This window comes from Gopherus flavomarginatus, chromosome 1 (genome assembly GCF_025201925.1).
Source record: "Gopherus flavomarginatus isolate rGopFla2 chromosome 1, rGopFla2.mat.asm, whole genome shotgun sequence".
NCBI classification, from domain to species: domain Eukaryota; kingdom Metazoa; phylum Chordata; order Testudines; family Testudinidae; genus Gopherus; species Gopherus flavomarginatus.
This window is the reverse complement of record NC_066617.1, coordinates 166,900,889-166,922,499: the sequence shown is the minus strand read 5'-3', so window position 1 is coordinate 166,922,499 and position 21,611 is coordinate 166,900,889. Positions and strand designations below refer to the sequence as shown.

Here is a 21,611-nt window from a genome sequence, read left to right as displayed (position 1 = left end):
TTGTAGTGGAGTTTTTCAAAATACATGTGTTTAGAATTATGATACCATCTAGAGTAGAGGTGAACAAAGTGCAATCTATGGTGTAACCTGAGGCTGCCTGACTTTGTTGTGCAGCGGAAAAGGCCACAGAGACTAGAAGTCCTCACATTAAGTGCTTCGTTTTAACCGAAGGTGCCAGTCCATGTTGCTTATTCAAATCTGTGGGCTCTACAACTGTTTCTGCAATAAAGGTACACTACAGCCTTCAGGCTTCTGCATTTGCCAATGCAACTCCATCAGTTGGGCAAGCTTCAGACACCCACTGTAGAAAAAAACAAATTGTCTGGTTCCTAAGATCTGGTCTGCACACACTGTTTTTATAGCTATTTAGCTGTATTGGTTATTTAGAAATTGATGTAGGTAAATCAATACTACGGTCTAGTGTGGATGTCCATAGTAAGGGGTTGCATTGATTTAAGTATGTCAGTGTAACAATTGATACGACTAAATTAATACAAAAACAGTGTGTCAGCCAATTCTAAGTGAAAAGGGATCCTTACCATCTTGTAGCAGTCTAATTCGCTGTAAACAGGTAAATGCATAGGTTGGTGGTTGTTGTTTTTGCGCCTTAAAAATCCCAAATTCCTTGTTGTCCAAAACTCAGGTCTGATGGTGTATCTGAAAATCATAGTATGAAACCTTGCCTTTTCATGAAGGCTTGAGGTGTTCCTTGAGATTTTCCTAAAATCAGGTTTTACCTGTAACTGTTGTAGCTGAAGTACATCGCTACCTTGATGTAACGCCACCCGATATAACATGAATTTGGATATAATGCGGTAAAGCAGTGCTCCGAGGGGGCGGGGCTGTGCACTCTGGTGGATCAAAGCAAGTTCGATATCACACGGTTTCATCTATAATGCGGTAAGATTTTTTGTCTCCCAAGGACAGCGTTATATCGAGGTAGAGGTGTATAGTTTCATAATCTTTCCTTGTTTATGAGATGCAGGATATTTCAGTGGTAAAAGGTGTATGTTAGGACTGTGCATTTGTGTCCTGCAGGACCTGGAATAAACCCAAATATCTTAGTATTTGGATCTTTTCATGGACCTTTCTTTTTTGTCTCTGAGACATTGATGGGACTGAAATAAAATGTAACCTGACTTTTTCACTATTTCTGCCTCCTTTCCATCAGCTCTTTTTACTTCTTTCTGACCAACAATGTAAGCTCCTTGAAGTGTTAAAAAAGCATGTGAAAAATATAAGTAGAAACAAAAAACATAATAGAAACACAAATAGTAGAACCTCTGCACACCAAGTGTCTGTGCGTGTAATATCTATATTAAATAACATTCATTAGGAAAAAAGGGATTATGCGGCAGGACTCTTTCTAAAAGCTCATGTTACCACCATCATCATCTTGTTCAGGAAGAACTAGGTGGTACTCCCATCCATGCTGCTCCTTAATAAGCTGTTCAGTGACTTGAGGGACATAGTCCTGAGGGCTTAGCATGCAGTCTCAGCAACACCTACCCATTTGGCAGTAATAGAGCCTGGATTCTTACATGGTAGTAGAAAGCTGCTGACACTATTTAGGTTGATCTGGTACTTGTCCCTTTCTAATGGTGGCAGTGAGCAGAGGTTTCCGACATTGGCTATACAAAATCTCTCACAGCACATTCACTGTACCCAAGGTATTTACTCTGTTACAGCAAATAAATCATTGCTCCTGCAGTGAAGTTCTTTTTGTGCAAAATTGACAGCATGAACAATAATAATCAAATATTAGTAAGCTTAACTTATATGGAATCATTCTTACAAACATTGTTAAATTATTTATAGAGCTTTCAATAATATAATTGGGAAATGGACATGAAAAGACGTAAGCAAGGGGAGAATTTTTTTAAATGAACTTTGAGAAATGACAGTGGGTTGATAAGGCAGATGAATACAGGAAGCTGATGATTTGGTGTTGCCATAGACACAAAACCATAACAGAAGCATAACTAGCAGTTTCACTTGGACTTGTTCAGCTTTTGTGTGTGCCTGAGGTCAGCCATCTTATTATAATGCTGATTGAATTTATTCCAACTTGTTAGTCTTGGTTTTACTTTATCAAATTATTTCCTTATCTTGATCATTCTTTTTAAAAGGGATACTATCTGGACAAGGACCAAATGAGTAATGCCTAAATTAGCTGTTGAATATATTACTGATTATCTTTTAATTAGGTGATATCTACTTTGTCCAAAAACAAAAATGTGTGAATTCTTGCTATGCCTTAAAGTTTTATTTCTAGAGGATGTGGTTGTCCACAAAACCTTAAACAGTTCTAACTTTTCCATGGTTGTTTTATAGTGATTTTATAATGCAATTTAGTTAACAGATTTTTCTTTAATTTAAATGTTTCAGTTGACTGATGTCTGAGTAAGTAGTTACAGAAATCTTTTAATATATGTACTGTATATGCATTCCAGTTTGTATCTTCATTCTCTTCTATAGCATTATCTCACTAGTTACTGGGACTGCTTATTAAAGTAAGGGACTACCTGAGGCTTACTAAAGTCTTTGCTGAATTAGGGCCTGAGACTCAAGTGAGGTACACAAATTGAGCTTTGATCAAGTCTGTTCTGCGTCTGTAAGCTAATTATATTACTAGTACCTGTCCTGGCTCAATGTCTAATCTGGGTGAATTCTCTGGAGCCCAGTCTGTTTGGTCTTTCTGAAGTCCTAGTCAGGCATCTGGAAGGGATGATGTCTGCAGTATATTGAAAACATCATCCTTCACTTAACCTTTTTTTTAATGGAATTTTGAAAACCTATTGGGAATAAAAAGCAAGTGTTTCTGTACTCTGTACCCTCAAATTCATCTCTTCCCCAGCCTGCAAAAAACAAAACAAAACAAACAAACAAAAAAACAACAACCCAACCCAAGTAAACAATAGCTATCATCACTTTGCTTCTGTGTTGTATCCTATTCCCATTCCCATTCCCTTTCCCACATCTGTCTTTGTAAAATGTATGCTTTTTGGGGCATGGATTATATCCTCCCTGGGTTTAGAAAACACCAAATGCATAGAGGACATCAAAATACTCTAAATAATGTATCTACCTTACCTTAAAATCCTGTTGCATATACATATAATGTTTGTCAAAAAATGGAAATGCATATAAACAGTGCAAAAATAAAAATATAAAACACATTGGTTTCATGTTTGTTTTCCTAAAATTTCTTACCAAAATTAGAGGAAAACAAAAAACCACCAACAGCAACAAAACATATACCTCTTACATTTAGGACAGTGTAGAAATTACAATAAAATTTCCAAAATATTTCAACTGTATTTGTATTTTTATCTAGGTTTCTTAAAAATACTGTTTAACTAGAGAAAATCAAATACAAAATTGATTATTTTGATAATGCTCATAATTTCTTCACATCCATAATTGTAAGATAGTTGTCTGGTTTTTGGAAAAGAATTTTAGGAAGATGGCGACTGTGAAACTAATGTGTATGTTAAACTTTAGTTTTTCTGTATTTTAGACATATAGTATATGTGTATGCAATATGCGATGACAAAAATAAAATAAATTTGCCTTAATATCATAAATATTTTCATTGTCTTTTTTGATTGGATGTGAACATTTCTCTGTAGTGTTTGCAATTCAGGCATCACACTACAGTACTAGCCAACCAGAAAGTGAAATTGATAAGAAAAACATGAAATTGACTAGTTAGTTTTCATTGACCAGATTGAGAATCCCTTCCTGCAAATACTTAAGACCTTGATCCTGCAATGAGGTCAGTGTGGGTGGACCTTGAGGACCTCTCTAGCTCATTGCAGGATCAGGACTTGACTACCTAGAGGGTGTTGTGGGACTTTTCACAGTAGCAGGCAATACACCTGGTGGGAAATGTGCACTTACTTTTTGTGCTTCACTGAGTCAGTGCTGAAACAGCATAAAAGATTACAAGAAAATTTGATTTTGTACAGTGTTTTGAGGTTTAATACTTTAAGTTGTATCTATAATATAGCTAATTCCTCCCCTCCCCCGTTTTTTTGTAATGTGAGTTTTAATCTGCCAAATCTCCTCTAAAGGACACTAATATATTTTACTGGAGAGTGATCAGGAAGGACAGGAAATCATCAATAAATCATCAGGCTGTCCAATTAGGTTAAATATTTGAATTATTTTCATTTTGAGTTGTATTTCATAAGAATGTAGTTACATTTTAGACAAAGATATATATATATATATCATTTAGACAAAGCATTCATAGACAGTTCCAAGTGCTTGATCCCATGGGACCACAGGAGCACTTACAGAATCCAGTCCAGCAAAAACAGGTCTTGGAAGCTGTTTTTATAGACATGAATGTTAGGTAGTTAAACAGAGTCAAAGCAGTGTCTTATTACTACTTATTTTCAGAGCTTCTGTTATAGTTATATAAGTTATTAACCTTATTCTGGTTTATTATCACACATATATGAAATGCCAATTGCCTGTTCTTTAAAAAAAATCATATTTATCATCCTTGAAACTCTCATTTTTCATCATAATTAACTTTTTTCAATGCACATATTATAGCCTGTTAGAGTCTCCATACGTATTAAACTCTTCTCCATACCTAACTGCTGGGTTAGATTGCACTGGGTTAGATTGCACTGATTATATTTAGTATCATATGACTCTCTGCCTCTTACAAAACATATCTAACAGCACCTTGTTTTACGGTGTCATGTGATATGTTTTATAAGTGGGGTTTTCTAGTATCTTCGTGTATTATATTACGTTAGTGTAGTTTAACTTGAATTTTTGTGGGACAGTAGGGGAAGTGCTCTCTTAAAGTTTGTGTTGTGAGGAAACTAAAGAGATTGCGGCAGGAATGAGATCATAAGATCCTTGTTTTTGTAATCTTTTGCGTCTCACTCTGTTTCTCATAGCTAGGCTGTTCAAGAATGAAATATATATTTTTAAGTACCAAGAGTAAAACAGAACAACATTTCTGCACAGTGAACCCTTGAAAAGGACAAATTCTGAAGGATTTAAGAGAAAGGGACCTCGGCCTATAGAATTTGGACCTTGACAAGTCTCCCTTCAAATAGTGAAGAAGCTGCTGTAGCTAGAGTTTTGGTTCAGGGCATGGAAATGACGGATATTTTAAGTGCCTAAGACACACAGAGACTTTTATAAAGCTTCAGATTCATATTTTTGAAGAGAATTCTAGTGTCTATCTTGGAAGCTGTGTGTAAACCTAAAATATTTTCTGTGTTTGTAAAGCTTACGGATGTGTTTATAGTTAATTTTAAGATGTCATTCAGCAAATATTCTACACATGTCAATTTGAGGAGACTTGCTAACATGTTTTTGGACATGTATTTGAAATTCCTTTGTATAATGTAAACAAAAATTTTAAGCTGAAAGTTTGAAATGTAAATGAAATCATGATTATTACTCTGTCTGAGGCATTCTTCCCAGTAACTAGAAAAGCCAAAGCCTGGCCATTAACAAGAAAAGAAACATGCTTTATGACTTCTGGTAAGTCCTACAAATTGGTGAGTTTTGACACCAATAGAGTTAAGTATTTCTTTCCGGAAGAAAGTCAGTCTTGCATTCCCTTATAGTTTATGGCAGTAAAGCTTGGCTTTACTAATTATTTTCCAATCTTGGGATGTGTATGCATAAATTTTTCCTCCCGTACAATCCTACTTATTGATGTATAATGTTTGAATACCTATGTTATGGCTATTTTTATGTCCTATGTATTATCTTTATTGGTGCTTACTTTTGTTCCTTTTATAAAGAAAATCAAAGGCTTCTAAAATCATAGCAGCAACAGCATTCCGCAGGTATTATATAATGTATTGGCTTTATCTGGATCTATTAGCACTGCCCAACAGAATGGCAACACTTTATTTTAAAATTGTGCATCTCAGTATTTGACATTATTTTTAAATGATTTTTTAAGAATTAAGTCCAAGTTTGAACTAAAGGAAAATTAAACGCACATCAGATACAAGATCCAAAAGCATTTTCAGACAAATGTCTTGATATGAAAGTTTAATTTAAAATGGGAACTCTTACATTAAGGTATGTTTTCCACTGGGCAGTTAATCACATCTTGATATCATCCTTATAATCCCAAATTGTTTTATAAACTTAACATTCCTAGACAAATAACTATACAGGGACCTGTGCTGCCACCTCTGGGATGGAACTCAACAGAACCAGTTTAGGAAAGAAGTGAGGCATACCTTCTCCATTTGTGATTGCAGAGAATAGGTAACCAGAATATATTTACCTGAGTTGGAAGTTAGTCATGATGCTGGATGTGTACACAGACACACAGAGATGAATTCAAGAGGGGAAGAAAAAGTAATAGGGTCTCTATAACAACCAATAGTGATTGGGGCCTTGGTTTTAGTCTTACTCTAAAATGCAGTGCTCCTTTAATATCCTCCCAAAGGCACCAGTTCAGTATTGACTGCTAAGAAAGTGTATTAGCTCTTGAGTTATCCACCACAGTTCTTTTTTATCTAAATGTACCTTGGTGATTATCAACCCTAATCAGATGGAGATCTGTTGAGATCGTAAACAGAAGGCATTGTGGTCTGGATGCACGAGTAACTTCATTTATGGAAATTAAAATGAAACATGCACAGAGAAAATAATATACCCCACTAAGTATATCAAGATATAATTTATCTGCCAGGCTGCCATGTATGTCTTTAAAGGGGACATGTAACTTGGCTCTTTTGATTGACTAATTTTAGAAAATTTTAATATTTTGTTAGAACACATACTTTGACAGTACCGCAGAATCATTAAAAAGAGAGAGAGAGAGAGAGAGAGTAGTATGCACAGCCTCTCAACATTCCTTGAAAAACACTTATAACAGTTTGCTCTCCTTTTGATGTTTATTAAGTCTTTTGGGCAGTCCTGAGAATAGCAGCAAAAGACATACTAGAATCTACTGTCTTCCCACATTATCCTTCTTGTATATGACTGCCTCCTTGATTTCAGTTCAAACTTAGCTATTATTGCTAACTGTTCTCATGCAGGGCTTTGGGAAGTGTGTTCCCAGAAACTCCTCCCCATCAGAAGTGCACAGTATCACACTAGTGCATAAGACAGAAGTTGAACTGACCAATAAAAAAAATCTCTGAAAATGACTGTACACAACAACTGCTGTCAATGCCAAAAAATCAAAGCTGAATATAGCTGAACTGCTTGATAATAGTTGAATGTAACATAATAAAATTTAACATCCCGGGGGTGGGGTGGGGTGGAGTGGAAGGGGAGGAGAGAAATACCAAAGCACAGCCCTCCACAGTAGCATTTAAGTTCAGAGAGGAACTAGACAAAAATCAGGAAGCTAGTTAAAAAGAAATGAAAAGGTACAGTGCCAAAAGTGAAATTCCTGCAGGCTGTATGGAAACTTTTTTATAGACACCATACTAGAGGCTCATTTTAAATGTATACCTCAAATTTAAAAACGTAGTAGGAGAACCAAAGAAGTGTCACCGTGGCTAAACAACAAAGTAAAAGACGCAGTTAGAGGCAGCAAGGCATCCTTTACAAAGTGGAAGTTAAATCCTAGTGAGGAAAATAGAAAGGAGCATAAACTTGCAAATGAAGTGTATAAGTATAATCAGGAAGGCCAAAAAAGAATTTAAGAACAGCTAGCCAAAGAGTCATAAAGTAACAGCAAAAATTTTTAAAGTACATCAGAAGCAGGAAGCCTGCTAAACAACCCGTGGGATCAGTGGACAATCAAGATGCTAAAGGAGCCCTGAAGGACAATAAGACCGTTGCGGAGAAACTAAATGAATTCTTTGCATTAGTCTTCATGGCTGAGGATGTGAGGGAGATTCCCCAACCTGAGCCGTTCTTTTTAAGTGACAAATCTGAGGAGCAGGAGGTTTTGGAACAAATTGATAAATTAAACAGTAATAAGTCGCCAGAACCGGATTGTATTCATCCAAGAGTTCTGAAGGAACCCAAATGTGAAATTGCAGAACTGCTGACTGTGGTATGTAGCCTCATTTAAATCAGCTTCTGTACCAGATGACTGGAGGATGGCTAATGTAATGCCAATTTTTTTAAAAGGCTCCAGAGGTGATGCCAGCAATAACAGGCTGTTAAGTCTAAATGTAGTACCAGACAAACTGTTTGAAACTATAGGAAAACACAGAATTATCAGACACATAGATTAACACGATTTGTTGGGGAAGAGTCAACATAATTTTCGTAAAAGGAAATTGTGCCTCACCAATCTACTAGAATTCTCTGAGGGGGTCAACAAGCATGTGGACAAGGGGGATCTGGATGTACTGTACTTAGATGTTCAGAAAGCCTTTGACAAGGTCCCTCACCAAAGGCTCTTCAGCAAAGTAAGCTGTCATGGGATAAGAGAGAAGGTTCTCTAATGGATCAGTAACTAGTTAAAAGATAGGAAACAAAGAGTAGGAATAAATGGTCAGTTTTCAGAATGGAGAGAGGTAAATAGTGGTGTCCCCAGGGGTGTGTACTGGGGCCAGTGCTGTTCAACATATTCATAGTGAGGTAAGCAATATTTGCTGATGATAAACTACTCAAGATAGGTAAATCCAAAGCAGACTGCAAAGAGTTACAAAGTGAGGTCACAGAACTGAGGGAGTGGGCAACAAAATGGCAAAAGAAATTCAAAATTGATAAATGCAAAGTACAGCACATTGGAAAACATAATCCCAGCTATACATAAAAAATGATGGGGTCTAAATTAGCTGTTACCACTCAAGAAAGAGATCTTGGAGTCATTGTGGATAATTCTCTGCAAACATCAATTCAGTGTGCGGCGGCAATCAAAAAAGCCAACAGTGTTGGGAATCATAGGACAGAAAATATCATATTGCCTCTATATAAATCCATGGTACACCCACATCGTGAATATTGAATTCAGATCTAGTTGCCCCATCTCAAAAAAGATATATTAGAATTAGAAAAGGTAAAGAAAAGGATGATAAAAATTATTAGGGGTATGGAACAGCTTCCATAGAGGAGAGATTAAGAAGACAGGGACTTTTCAGCTTGGAAAAGAGACGACTTAGAGGAGATAAGATAGAAGTCTATAAAATCATGACTAGTGTGGAGAAAGTAAATAAGGAAGTGTTGTTTACTTCTCATAATACAAGAACCAGGAGTCACCAAATGAAATCAATAGGCAGCAGGTTTAAAAACAAACAAAAGGAAGTATTTCTTCACACAACGCACAGTCATCTGTGGAAACCTTTGCCAGAGGATGTTGTGAAGGCCAAGTCTGTAACAGGGTTAAAAAAAAAAAAACAGATAAGTTCATGGAGGATTGGTCCATCAATGGCTATTAGCCAGGATTTGCAGGGTTGCAAAACCATGCTCTGAAGTGTCCCTGACCTTTGTTTGCCAGAAGATGGAAACGGGCAACAGGGGATGGATTATTTGATGATTACCCGTTCTTTCTTTCCCTATGAAGCACTTGGCATTGGCCACTGTTGGAAGACAGGATACTGGGCTGGGCAGATGGTTGGTTTGACCCTGTATGGTCGTTCTTATGTTCTAAATGGTTTTGGCTTACTCCCAGCACTTCGTATGCTGAAAATTTTTTTTGTCTAATTTCTTATAGTTCTCATAATCTCTGGTGTTACAAGTAACAGTAGGTAAAATTTTTCCCATGGAAATCTGGTTTTCAAGTTATTGATGTGTCTCTGTAATTATTATTATTATTATTTTTTGGTCTCAAAAATTTGAGTGCGAGTTCTTTTGAAAATACATAGTTACAAGTGAACTCTGTACTGACCAGACTACGGTAATGAGCTTTACTTGGGGTTATCCTTGAAAAACTCCCACAGAAGAGAGACAGCTTTTGGAGGACATGGAAGTATGAGTGCTAAGCTGTACTGTTCTGATGTTACATTTTGAGATACAGCTTTCTACCTCACCCCCCCTGCTATTTGAATAATTTCTGTTTGATGTTAGAATTGACATCTATTATTGTTAGTATGACAATTGCATGTAATTGTGCATGCAAGATCAATGTTAATCTTTTTCTGTCCTGAAGACTTGGTTCTTGTTTGACTATCAATTTTAAATGAAACTATGAACTATTAATGTGTGGTCACACCTACATGATGCTTTTATTTTCTTGGCTAATGGTTTGTTGTTGTTTTTAATATTACCATAGTGCATCCTTTTTCCATTTTCTTTTCTGCAAAGCAAATTGCCTGTGAAGCCAGAAATAAAAAAAGTAACTTCAGATGCAATACCAGAATTTGGAACTCCTTGAATTTACGTCAGCCAGGAAATTATAGTTTTGCAGATGGAAAGCTTACAGGAGGAAATGGAAAGATTAGTCTTGAGAGATGTGGTATAGTGGTCAGAGAAACAGGACTATGAGGCAATAAATCCTGAGGTTTAATCCAGACAGTGCCTCTACCTTCCTCTTTGGCTTGAAAAAGTTAAATTCTATACCTCAACTTCTGCATCTATAAAATGGGGATAATAAGGTTGACCTATCTGACAGTATATTTTCAGAATCAAATGGTTAACGTTGAAAATGCTTTAAAGGGGCTAAGTATTGCCATTTCTCACAAATCAAGACAGATCCAATGAAATCCATTACTAATTTTTGTATTCACAGATTACAAATCCATTACATTTTTAATAAATTGAATTTATGGGGGAAATCTGTGTTCTACAGCCTCCATTTTTTAAAAAGTGCATACTGTACAATTTATTACTGGAAAACTCTACCCTGATATTAAATCAGCCTGATATTAAATCCTTTCAAATAGCTCCTGTTACAAAATACGGAAAGCCTTGAAGATAAGCAACTACTGTGTTTGCCTTGGAATTCTTGTTGTTAAATTTTCTCTATGGCCAAGTATATATGGAGGTGCGTTTTGTTATTTCTGCAGAATATAAGTATCAGCCAGCATGCTGCTGCTGTAACACAGCAAGTGAAAACTATGTGCAAGAATTTAACTGTGGTTACAATAGAAAATCTTTTTATAATTCTTCCATAGCATCTTGAGCATCTCAAAACGCTACCAAAATTAATGCTTTAATCTTCCCCACTCCACTGTGCAGTAGGAAAGTATTCTTCCTCTCTCTTCACAGGTGGGGAAATTAAGGCAAAGACAGATTAAGTGACTTGCCCAATATAAAACAGGAAGTCTTTGGCAGGGCTGGAAATAAAATTAATATTTCCCAGTCTGTGACTAAGCATTGCATTACTGCAGTAAATGCTACCTACTGTGAAATGTGAAATTTCTAAGTAAATTTGATCTATTATGCATAGAATTGCAGCAGTGCTTGTGCAATAACATTTTCTGCCCCAGTTCTGAAGTCCCAAGGGGAAAATAAATTAGCTTGGATTTCAGATCTTCGAGCTAAGCATGCGTAATTACTGCTAAGTAACATACATACTACAATATTCTTAAATTTTAAGGAGTGACAATAAAAATACTATATAGGGGAGCCTATCTACATTCTGTTTCAATGTAGTCCATACACCAGGATTAAAACTGTGTTTTTTGGCCCATCTATATTGAGTGGGTAAATGGAAGACCTGGTCTTACAGCCTTTGGTTGTGTGAGTGGTGCCGCTGACTTCAATGACTACAGGACAGAGCCCTCTATTTTAAAGCTGTTTAGCTGGAACTATGTTTGAACACTTTTTAAAACATGATGGAAAATGCTGGAGTAGAAGAAGAATGAAGTTGGTCTTTGGTTTCCAGTCAGAATTATTTAAAAAAAATGAGTGAAATGATTGAATTGCCTAGGCCCTATTCAGCTGAATGTAAGTCCTGTTGATGAAGCCTGTCATAAAACTTGCAACTTCAAGTCCCTATCAGAAGTGCAACCCCTTTAAGTCATCCCTGAACATAGCATATTACTGTTCAAGTCTTCAAGAATATCTCTGACATGCATTCTTTAGGTGGTTTCTACACAGATAACTGTTTGTAATTTGTTGTTTCTTCTGTTCCTTTCTGTGACTCATAGGGCTTGTCTACATCACAAAGTTGCAGCGCTGGTGAGGGGGTTACAGCGCTGCAACTTAGGAGGTGTACACATCTGCAGGGCATCACCAGTGCTGCAACTCCCTGTTTGCAGCGCTGGCCGTACTCCCGTTTTGTCTCTGGTGTAGAGGATCCAGCGCTGGTGATCCAGCGCTGGTAATCAAGTGTAGACACTTACCAGCGCTTTTCTTGACCTCCGTGGAATAAGCAGGTATCCCAGCATACCTGAGGAAGCCTCTCTGGTAATCAAGCAAGTCTCCTTCCCCGGTTTGCTCTCGCGTTCCCTGAACCCCCGAGCAAGCAGGTCTCCTTCCCCGCGGTTTGCAGGGGGGTTCGGGGAACGCGAGAGCAAACCGCGGGGAAGCAGGTCTCCTTCCCCGGTTTGCTCTCGCGTTCCCCGAACCCCCGTGCAAGCAGGTCTCCTTCCCTGCGGTTTGCAGGGGGGTTCGGGGAACGCGAGAGCAAACCGCGGGGAAGCAGGTCTCCTTCCTCGGTTTGCTCTCGCGTTCCCCGAACCCCCGTGCAAGCAGGTCTCCTTCCCTGCGGTTTGCAGGGGGGTTCGGGGAACGCGAGAGCAAACCGCGGGGAAGCAGGTCTCCTTTCCCGGTTTGCTCTCGCATTCCCCGAACCCCTGTGCAAGCAGGTCTCCTTCCCTGCAGTTTGCTCTCGCGTTCCCCGAACCCCCCTTGAAGCGCCCAACAGCGCTGCAGTGTGGCCACATCTAACACCACTTGCAGCGCTGGTTGCTGTAAGTGTGGCCACTCTGCAGCGCTGGCCCTATACAGCTGTACTAATACAGCTGTAACAACCAGCGCTGCAAAATTGTAGATGTAGACATACCCATAGACTCATAGATTTTAAGGTCAGAAGGGACCATTATGATCATCTAGTCTGACCTCCTGCACAAAGCAGGCCACAGAATCCTACCCATCCACTTCTATAACAAACCCCTAACCTATTTCTGAGTTATTGAAGTCTTCAAATTGTGGTTTGAAGACCTCAAGCTGCAGAGAATCCTCCAGCAAGTGACCTATGCCCCACGCTGCAGAGGAAGGCAGAAAAGGCAAAAAACCTCCAGGGCCTCTGCCAATCTGCCCCGGAGGAAAATTCCTTCCCGACCCCAAATATGGCGATCAGCTAAACCCTGAGCAGGTGGGCAAGACTCACCAGCCAGCACCCAGGAAAGAATTCTCTGCAGTAACTCAGATCCCATCCCATATAACATCCCATCACAGACCAGTGGGCATACTTGCCTGCTGATAATCAAAGATCAATTGCCAAAATTAATTGCCAAAATTAGGCTATCCCATCATACCATCCCTTCCATAAGCTTATCAAGCTTAGTCTTAAAGCCAGATGTATCTTTTGCCCTCACTACTCCCCTTGGAAGGCTGTTCCAGAACTTCACTCCTCTATGGTTAGAAACCCTCGTCTAATTTCGAGTCTAAACTTCCTATTGTCCAGTTCATACCCATTTGTTCTTGTTTCCACATTGGAACTAAGCTTAAATAATTCCTCTTCCTCTCTAATATTAATCCCTCTGATATATTTATAAAGAGCAAGCATATCCCCCCTCAACCTTCTTTTGGTTAGGCTAAACAAGCCAAGCTCTTTGAGTCTCCTTTCATAGGACAGGTTTTCCATTCCTCGGATCATCCTAATAGCCCGTCTCTGAACCTGTTCCAGTTTGAATTCATCCTTCCTAAACATGGGAGACCAGAACTGCACACAGTATTTCAGATGAGGTCTCACCAGTGCCTTATATAACGGTACTAACACCTCCTTATCTTTGCTGGAAATACCTCGCCTGATGCATCCAAAAAGTGCATTAGCTTTTTTAATGGCCATATCACATTGGCAGCTCATAGTCATCCTGTGATCAACCAATACTCCAAGGTCCTTCTCCTCCTCTGTTACTTCCAACTGATGTGTCCCCAATTTATAACTAAAATTCTTATTATTAATCCCTAAATGCATGACCTTGCACTTTTCACTATTAAATTTCATGCTATTACTATTACTCCAGTTTACAAGGTCATACAGATCTTCCTGTATGATATCCCGGTCATTCTCTGTGTTAGCAATACCTCCCAGCTTTGTGTCATCCACAAACTTTATGACATGTAGATCCATAGTTGTGTATTACATGATGCTTGTGTTACTCTTTTGTCTTTATGGTACGTGATCCACCAGGAACTGTGCCGATATCTTAACCAGCACTGAGTATAGTTAAATGAGTACCCTGATACAAAAAAAATTGTACTTAAATTTAGCTAATATTTTTAGGATGACTTTGAGAATGGCTGTTTTCCAACAATAACTCATCACGTTACTCAGAGGAGACTGGCCATAAATGTCATTTTCCCACAGCATTTCCAGGAACTAGATGTTCTCTGAAATAATTTTAACATGTATTATATAGAAATAAATGTCTGAGCCAAATTCTCAGCCAGGGTCAGAATGGGTGGCATGACTGCATATCTATTGTATACTGCTGGATTATTGACCCTATTCATATACACCTTCAGCAGGCCTGGAAGTACTATGAAGCTAAAGCATAAAGCCTTTAGTTAATAACAGGCTGCTATAGTTGCCAGAGTCAGCCTCTAGATCACATGGTGGTCACTTGCATTATACATTCATGCTAATCTGGTTATAATTTCATTGTGTGCAATTACTTTATTTGATGTAGTTTTGTGGGGAAATCCATTGTATTTGTAGCAGAAAAAGTGAACCTTAATTGATACCATAAATTTTTGTTGTTGCTAAATTTTCTGAAGTATTACAGTCAAGCCTTTATAAACAAAGACCCTAGTAAATTTGGTTTACATAAATGGCCTTTATTTGTTTAAGAACAAAATCAAAAGTAAATGGAAACTATATTGCAGTGAAAAAACCCTTATACATAACTTTCATTTATGATCTAAATATGAATCTTTTCATCTACACCTGGTAAGGTGAATCCATCCATTTCTTGCTAATGTGGCAATCTGAATTGATGGCAGTGTGCTGTACCTGAGGTTATTAGTCAAGACCACTTTAAAGCTATCACTGGTGCAGACTGCCACCACTTAGGCCTTCTGTAGAGTGTTAATTTCAGAAAATATGTTATCAATTCTCCAAAGATTGCTTTTTTGCTTCCAAGTACAATTCAAAGTGTGATGGGATCTTTGGATATCTGGGGGACAGCCTGTCTGTCTATGATCTTCACCAGCCTTTGAGGTCAGCTGAATCATTCCTGCTAAACATCTTTAGATCTGAACAAGTTGAGGTTGGAAGTGCGGAAATTGCATCATATTCTGGTTCACTAGAATCTGAGTCTGTTGACCATAAGCCTTGAACATGTCAATAAGAATATTTCCTATCCCAGGCTCTTGCCTGAGGGGCTGATTGTGAGGTAGTTGCAGGTTGGTTGTTTTAAGAGTAGATTGTAGGATAGGAGTCTACAGTCAAAAACTAATGTTGATATTACTCAGTGAATCATTTGTGTTCTTTTAAGGACCATATTGTAAATGTGACTAAGGGCTATTTGATAGATACATTTGATAAATTTAAATAAGTCCTTTAATACATGATGGGACAAAAATAGCCCCATTGAAGCAACTATTCTTAATCTTTTAATTAAAGCAGGGGTTAGGGGTTCTCAAATGGGGGTCATGACCTCTTGGGGGTTGCGAGGTTATTATGTGGGGGTCGTGAGCTGTCAGCCTCTATCCCCAACCCCTGTTTTCTCCTCTAGCATTTATACTAGTGTTAAATTAAAAAAACTATTTTTTAATATTTTTAAGCAGGGGCCGCACTCAGAGGCTTGTGATATAAAAGTGGTCACCAGTACAGAAGTTTGAGAACCACTGATCTACTGTTGACTATCAAGAGCCAAAGATCAGTTGTTTCTTGTGTATCACAATAAGGTTTTCTGTCTTCCTGTTATTTGATGTTTTACTGCATTCACATTCAAATTCTCTGCTTTAACATGAAGGCCACAGTTGAAGATCCTTTTAGTCATATACTCACTTCAAATGTGAACAGTAGTTTGTTTCCAGAATCTGCTTCTGTTGTCGAACTGTTTAAACACAGGCAGTAGTTAACATGCTTGCTTTGGAAACCAAATGTTGCTTTCTTTCATGGTGGAGAAATTAAAATTGGTAGGGGGGAAAAAAGTAGATTTACTGGGTATAGCGAAGCTCACTGTGGCCAAAAGTTTCTTAATGTAGTTTATAACTGGTCTATCCCTTTAAAGCCAAGAGAGAGACTTATTTTTCCATAACTGCGCCATAGGAATGTGGTTTTTAAAGTGCACTAACATGTGAATTAATAAGTCCATGTAGACTTTGCTGGTGCACCCTAAAGGTTCCCTAATGCATTTCAACGTACATCTCTGTTAAAGTGCATGAGGGCGTCTACATGGACCCATTAATGCACAGCATGTTAGTGCGTTTTAGAAATCACACCCAAGCCCAAAGATAGAATCATAGAATGTCAAGGTTGGAAAGGACCTCAGGAGGTCATCTAGTCCAACTCCCTGCTCAAACAGGACCAGTTCCCAACTAAAATCATCCCAGCCAGGGCTTTGTCAAGCCTGACCTTAAAAACCTCTAAGATAGGCTCTTGTGAAAGCAAGTGGTTGTTTTCCTTGTAAAAATCTATATACTGCATACAGTTTTCATGGAACATAGGAACAGCAAAATTATTCTGGATGTTCTGTCTGATTTTTTCCTATCCCAATATCATTCCTGCCTTTGCTGATGATCTGTAGTGTTTAGGATATATTTCCGTATTTTCATCTGTCACTTTTATTCATTATATAATAAAACTTTTTTTCATTAATTTAAAAGTGAGTTCAAATGCAGAATGTGAAAAGAAAACCTTATCTCTAGAAGTTCTTGCAGTTGATTTGTTACCAAACCTTGTTAGCCTGAGTATATCTAAGGGTCAATGACAGGACCTAAATTGGACCCTCCCTAAAACCTGCAATTTATAATGACTCCTCGTCAAAGTAGAAAAAATCTGTCTTCAAAAGGATGGTGGAAAGAGTTTAAACCTCTAGGCTGAGGAGACCAGTCAAAGCAAGAGCAAACCCAGCCTGTCTGGGCCAGAAATTTCCAAAGTGGCCACTGATTTTAGGGTGCCCGCCTCAAGGAATATTGAATCTTATTTTTCAGAGATGCTGAGCACACACAATTCCAATTAAAGTGAATAGGCATTCAGCATCTCTGAAAATCAAGCTTGAAGGTGTCTCAGTTTGGACACCAAGAAATGGAGGTATCTAAAATCAGTGGCCACTTTGGATAATGTTGCCCTTAGTGTGTTAACATGGATGTAGTTGTGTAATGTATACTGTGTTGCCTTTTGTTCTCCTGCCATCTCCCTTTTATGAGTGAGCAAGGGATTTAAATTGGAGAGTTTTGTCACTTTTAGTCTACGGCCAGAGAGGAGCAGAAGGACAGTGAGTGCATGTGCATATTTATTTTCCAGTCACAAGAACAACTGCCTCTGATCCCCAACAAATTAAGTCTCCCTGGTTTTCTTTGTTTGTATTTTACTGTTTACTAGATGCAATATTAAGATTGTTGCAGAGCTTGTTTTGGAGGGTTGATAATTTTCTTCCTTGTGTCAAGGAGACTGTTTAGAAAAAAAATTGAAATTTAGGAGAAAAACAGTTTGGGCCTCTCAATATTAGCGATTTCACTGTCCAGGATGCAAGTCATTGTAGTTGGGAATTTAATTTTTGTTGCTGGTGACAGGCTTTATCTCATTATGTAAAAGAGTGCATGGTGCTACTTTGCAAATCAAGAATATTTTTGTAATATGGAGAGATCTTTTCACACAGATTAACTGAACACTTGTTTTGTTCACACGCAAAATCATTAGCAGCACTTGGAGATCCTAAATTTTCAAAACTGTGCACCCAAGTGAGGGTGCTCAGTGGTGGATTTCAGGTGTTCCGCTGTGGAGTTGGATGTCCTATTTAGGCGACCATCCTTACAAATTAGGCCTACTTTATTCATGCAGCGGTTTCACAGAGATCTGAAACAAAAATGTTCTACCTGAAAGTTCTGCTAAACCTGAAAAAAAGTATTACACTGAGAGGAATATTTTAAAGTTGAAAACTAAGCTCTAAGGGGGTTACTAGGCACCCCCTCATGTAGTCTATGTGTAGCTAATTATAATACACATAAGGTTCAGGAGTTTGTTTTCCCTGATGTGATGGATGACATCAGGTATATAGTTCCAGGTGATTTTATAGGCAAGTCTGATATTGTTAAAATCTCCTTATTTCTTATAGTTTGGATATGATGACTGCATCTCATGTAAGTTTTATACCAGAAAATGGATAGAGACAACTATTTTAAAGAAACACCTAGGTTAAAAATAATTTGAACATAGCACGAGAGATTGTTAAAAAGAAAAGAATTTTAAAGGTATAATCTACTTTTTTTCTGTTTATGCAGTTTACCTTTTCTCAGGGCAGCAACAATATGCTACTGAGGGCTTTATGTGGCCCTGAGTTCGGACTATGGGGGGTGTGAATTGTAGCGCACAATAACATGCTGCGGTCTAACTGTCTTGTGTGGACGCTGCTTGCGTGAGCTAAAGGGTACCTAATTTGCATTAACATTGTCCTGACTAAGTTAATGCGAACTATGTATCTTTTAGTTTTCACCAACACTATATACTCCAGGCAGTTGGAGCATAACAATTCAGTGTGGGCTGCAATTCGCACCTCTTTTAGTTTGTCATGCACAAGCTGCAATATTTGCTTTGCAAACACCGAAGGAGAAATTAATTAATTAAAAAAAAATCCAGCTGTTTACACTGCATTCTAAAGACAATTCATTGAAATGCTAGGCTTAAGACATATCTTTATAACATGTAAATTGTTGCCAAATTTGCCTTGACATTAGAGGATTATGTCTATGGTCTTGGCTACACTGGCACTTTACAGCGCTGCAACTTTCTCGCTCAGGGGTGTGAAAAAGCACACCCCTGAGCGCAGCAAATTACAGCTCTGCAAAGCGCCAGTGTAAACACTGCCCCAGCGCTGAGAGCGCAACTCCCAGCCCTGTAAGCTAATCCCCTCGGGGAGGTGGAGTACCTGCAGCACTGCGAGAGCTCTCTCCCAGCGCTGGTGCTTTGACCACACTGGCAGTTCAAAGCGCTGCCGCGGGAGTGCTACCGTGGCAGTGCTGTACGGCTGTAAGCGTAGCCATACCCTGTGCTGCTGTTTTTTGGCAGCTCTGTGGGAGCCTGCAAAGGAAAATGCAATTGGACTTGTGTTGTCTTTGTAGAATTTTGAAATATTAAAAAAAGCCCTGAAAATTTTTTGTCCGAGAAAACTTTTTTTCTTTAAGTTTTTAAAAGTTGAAGTAGCACTTAAATACCCCAATTTGGATTGAGACCCATTGTTCTGGATGCTGCGCAAACATAGAAATGGACATTCAGTTCTGGTCTATTCTGGCAGAGATGAATGATGTCCTTGTAGGATCAATGAGGGTGTGCTTTATTTTTTGTTTTTAATGAAAACCCACCTAACTGTTCACAAAGGCTTCTAAAGGTCCAGAAAACCCTGATTCTGATGGTGGTAAATCAAGTTTTACTTTTCAGGACAGAAAGTGCTGCCCTCTTAAAACCAAAATTTCCAAAGTAGTCATGTATTTTGGGTGCCCAACCTGATATACATAGGATCTAGTTTTCTGAATGGTTGAGCACCCACAATTCTAATTCATGCCATTAGGGACTGCCATTGCTCAGCAACCCTGAACATTAATCTGTAAGGTGACTGTGTTCTGCTCAGATGGCTCAGTATCTGTATACTCTGTTCCAGGGAAGTCAACTGGCTGTGGGCTCTGCCTGAAGCTGAACTAAAAAGTGGCTACACATGTTGCCAGCATGTGCATGATGGGACGTGCACAGAGGGTGGCCTTTGCGGCAGTAAAGGGCATGGTGCATTGTATATCTGAATGAGCAGGATAAAAGGAATCTTTTTTTATATGTTTGTTTCTGAAATGCCCTGTAGTCAAATTGGTTTGAACATTCAGCAGTTTCTAATGAGATTCATCCACTTCATTTACTTTTTTAAAAAAAGAATTATATTATGACATTATTTTGTCATGTATGCCTTAATTTTGCATTCACAGAATTTGATCTATTTCTACCTGTTGCTTAAAGTTTTCTCTTCCCTTATCATTTCCATCTTCCTCCTCCTCCTCCTTTTCCTCTCCTACTTAAGCTGCCCTAATGTGGAGACAGCACTGAGAATGAGTTTGACTTTGGATTGTTTGCAAATTCGAGGTTACTCATCGCTATTAATAACACTTTAAAGACTTTTTCTCCTGAGTCTATGAACGCTTGAGAGAGACAGTTCTAAAGGCCTGATCCTGCACCATTGGTCAGTCAATGAGAGTTTTATTATTGACTTCAATAGGAGCAATCTGGACCCTGAAAACTCAAACAACACTGGCTCTTGTCTCAGGCCTGGTCTACACTGTGGGTGGGGGGAATCGATCTAAGTTACACAACTTCAGCTGTCTGAATAATGTAACTGAAGTCAATGTACTTAGATCTACTTGTCAAGTGTCTTCACTGTGCTAAGTCGACTGCTGCTGCTCCCCTGTCAACTCCGCCTGCATCTCTTGCTCCAGTGGAGTACCGAAGTCGACGGGAGAGTGCTCGGTGTTCGATTTATCACATCTTCAGTAGACATGATAAATCAACCCCTGCTGGATCGATCACTCTGGAGGTAAGTGTAGACATGCCCTCATTAAGAGAAAACAGTGTTAGACTTCAAACTAAGGGCCTAATCCTGAAAGGTTCTGAGTGCCTCAGCTCCCATTGACCTAATTTACCTAAAAGGGCGTTAAGTTTATAATTTTTTGGCAGTACCTTATCCCCACCTGGAGATGAATACTAAATGATTTTTTAAGAGTCAGTGGTTGAACTGACCAGCCTATCAACCACGTCAAACTAGCTCAGAGTTGTTTCAGGAGTTCCACTCAGTAAGAGACATACAGACATAAACAATTCAAAATACTTCACATTAGCAGTAATGTATAGTTATGTTCTTAACAGTGAGATGAAAGGTGAAAAGCATTAGACTGAACTCTTAGTCAGAACTTAAAAACTTACTTAATGGTCTTAAAGGTTTTAACTACTTCTACAGTATAAAATATTTAGGATACTATCTTGCAGATACCAGTTTTTAATTGTAAATGCATCAGTATTATTTAGTTACGACCACACCAAGGAGTTGACAAAGTTGCTTGCAGAACAGTTCCAACAGAATGTACACCATTAGTAATCTTTCACTTTCCCATCTCTAAGTACGTTTGGCACAGATCTTTTTTAAAAAAGGCATGAACCTTTTGAGAATTTGTACATAATAGGAATTTCAGTTGGGAGTGAAATTAAGAAGGGCTTTTTGGATCTTTTTGAAGAATCTGTCCCAGCATTATATAAATCGTACAAAAGTGCCTGTAATTAGCAGATTCATGCAGTGACCTGATTTATCTAGAATTGATTGAGAAGGCAGGAGATTTAAAGTACTGTTATTTAGAGATGGAAAGCTAGTTAGATATTATTTATTTTGTTGTGGGAGAGG

The 21,611-nt window shown here is 38.4% G+C and overlaps 2 protein-coding genes across 4 annotated transcripts in view; one reads left to right on the top strand and one right to left on the bottom strand.

Moving 5' to 3' along the window:
* The window catches only part of CMSS1 (cms1 ribosomal small subunit homolog), a 385,528-nt gene that overhangs the window by 39,952 nt on the left and 323,965 nt on the right, over positions 1 to 21,611 (top strand). The window lies entirely within an intron of this gene.
* The window catches only part of FILIP1L (filamin A interacting protein 1 like), a 320,082-nt gene that overhangs the window by 29,954 nt on the left and 268,517 nt on the right, over positions 1 to 21,611 (bottom strand). The window lies entirely within an intron of this gene.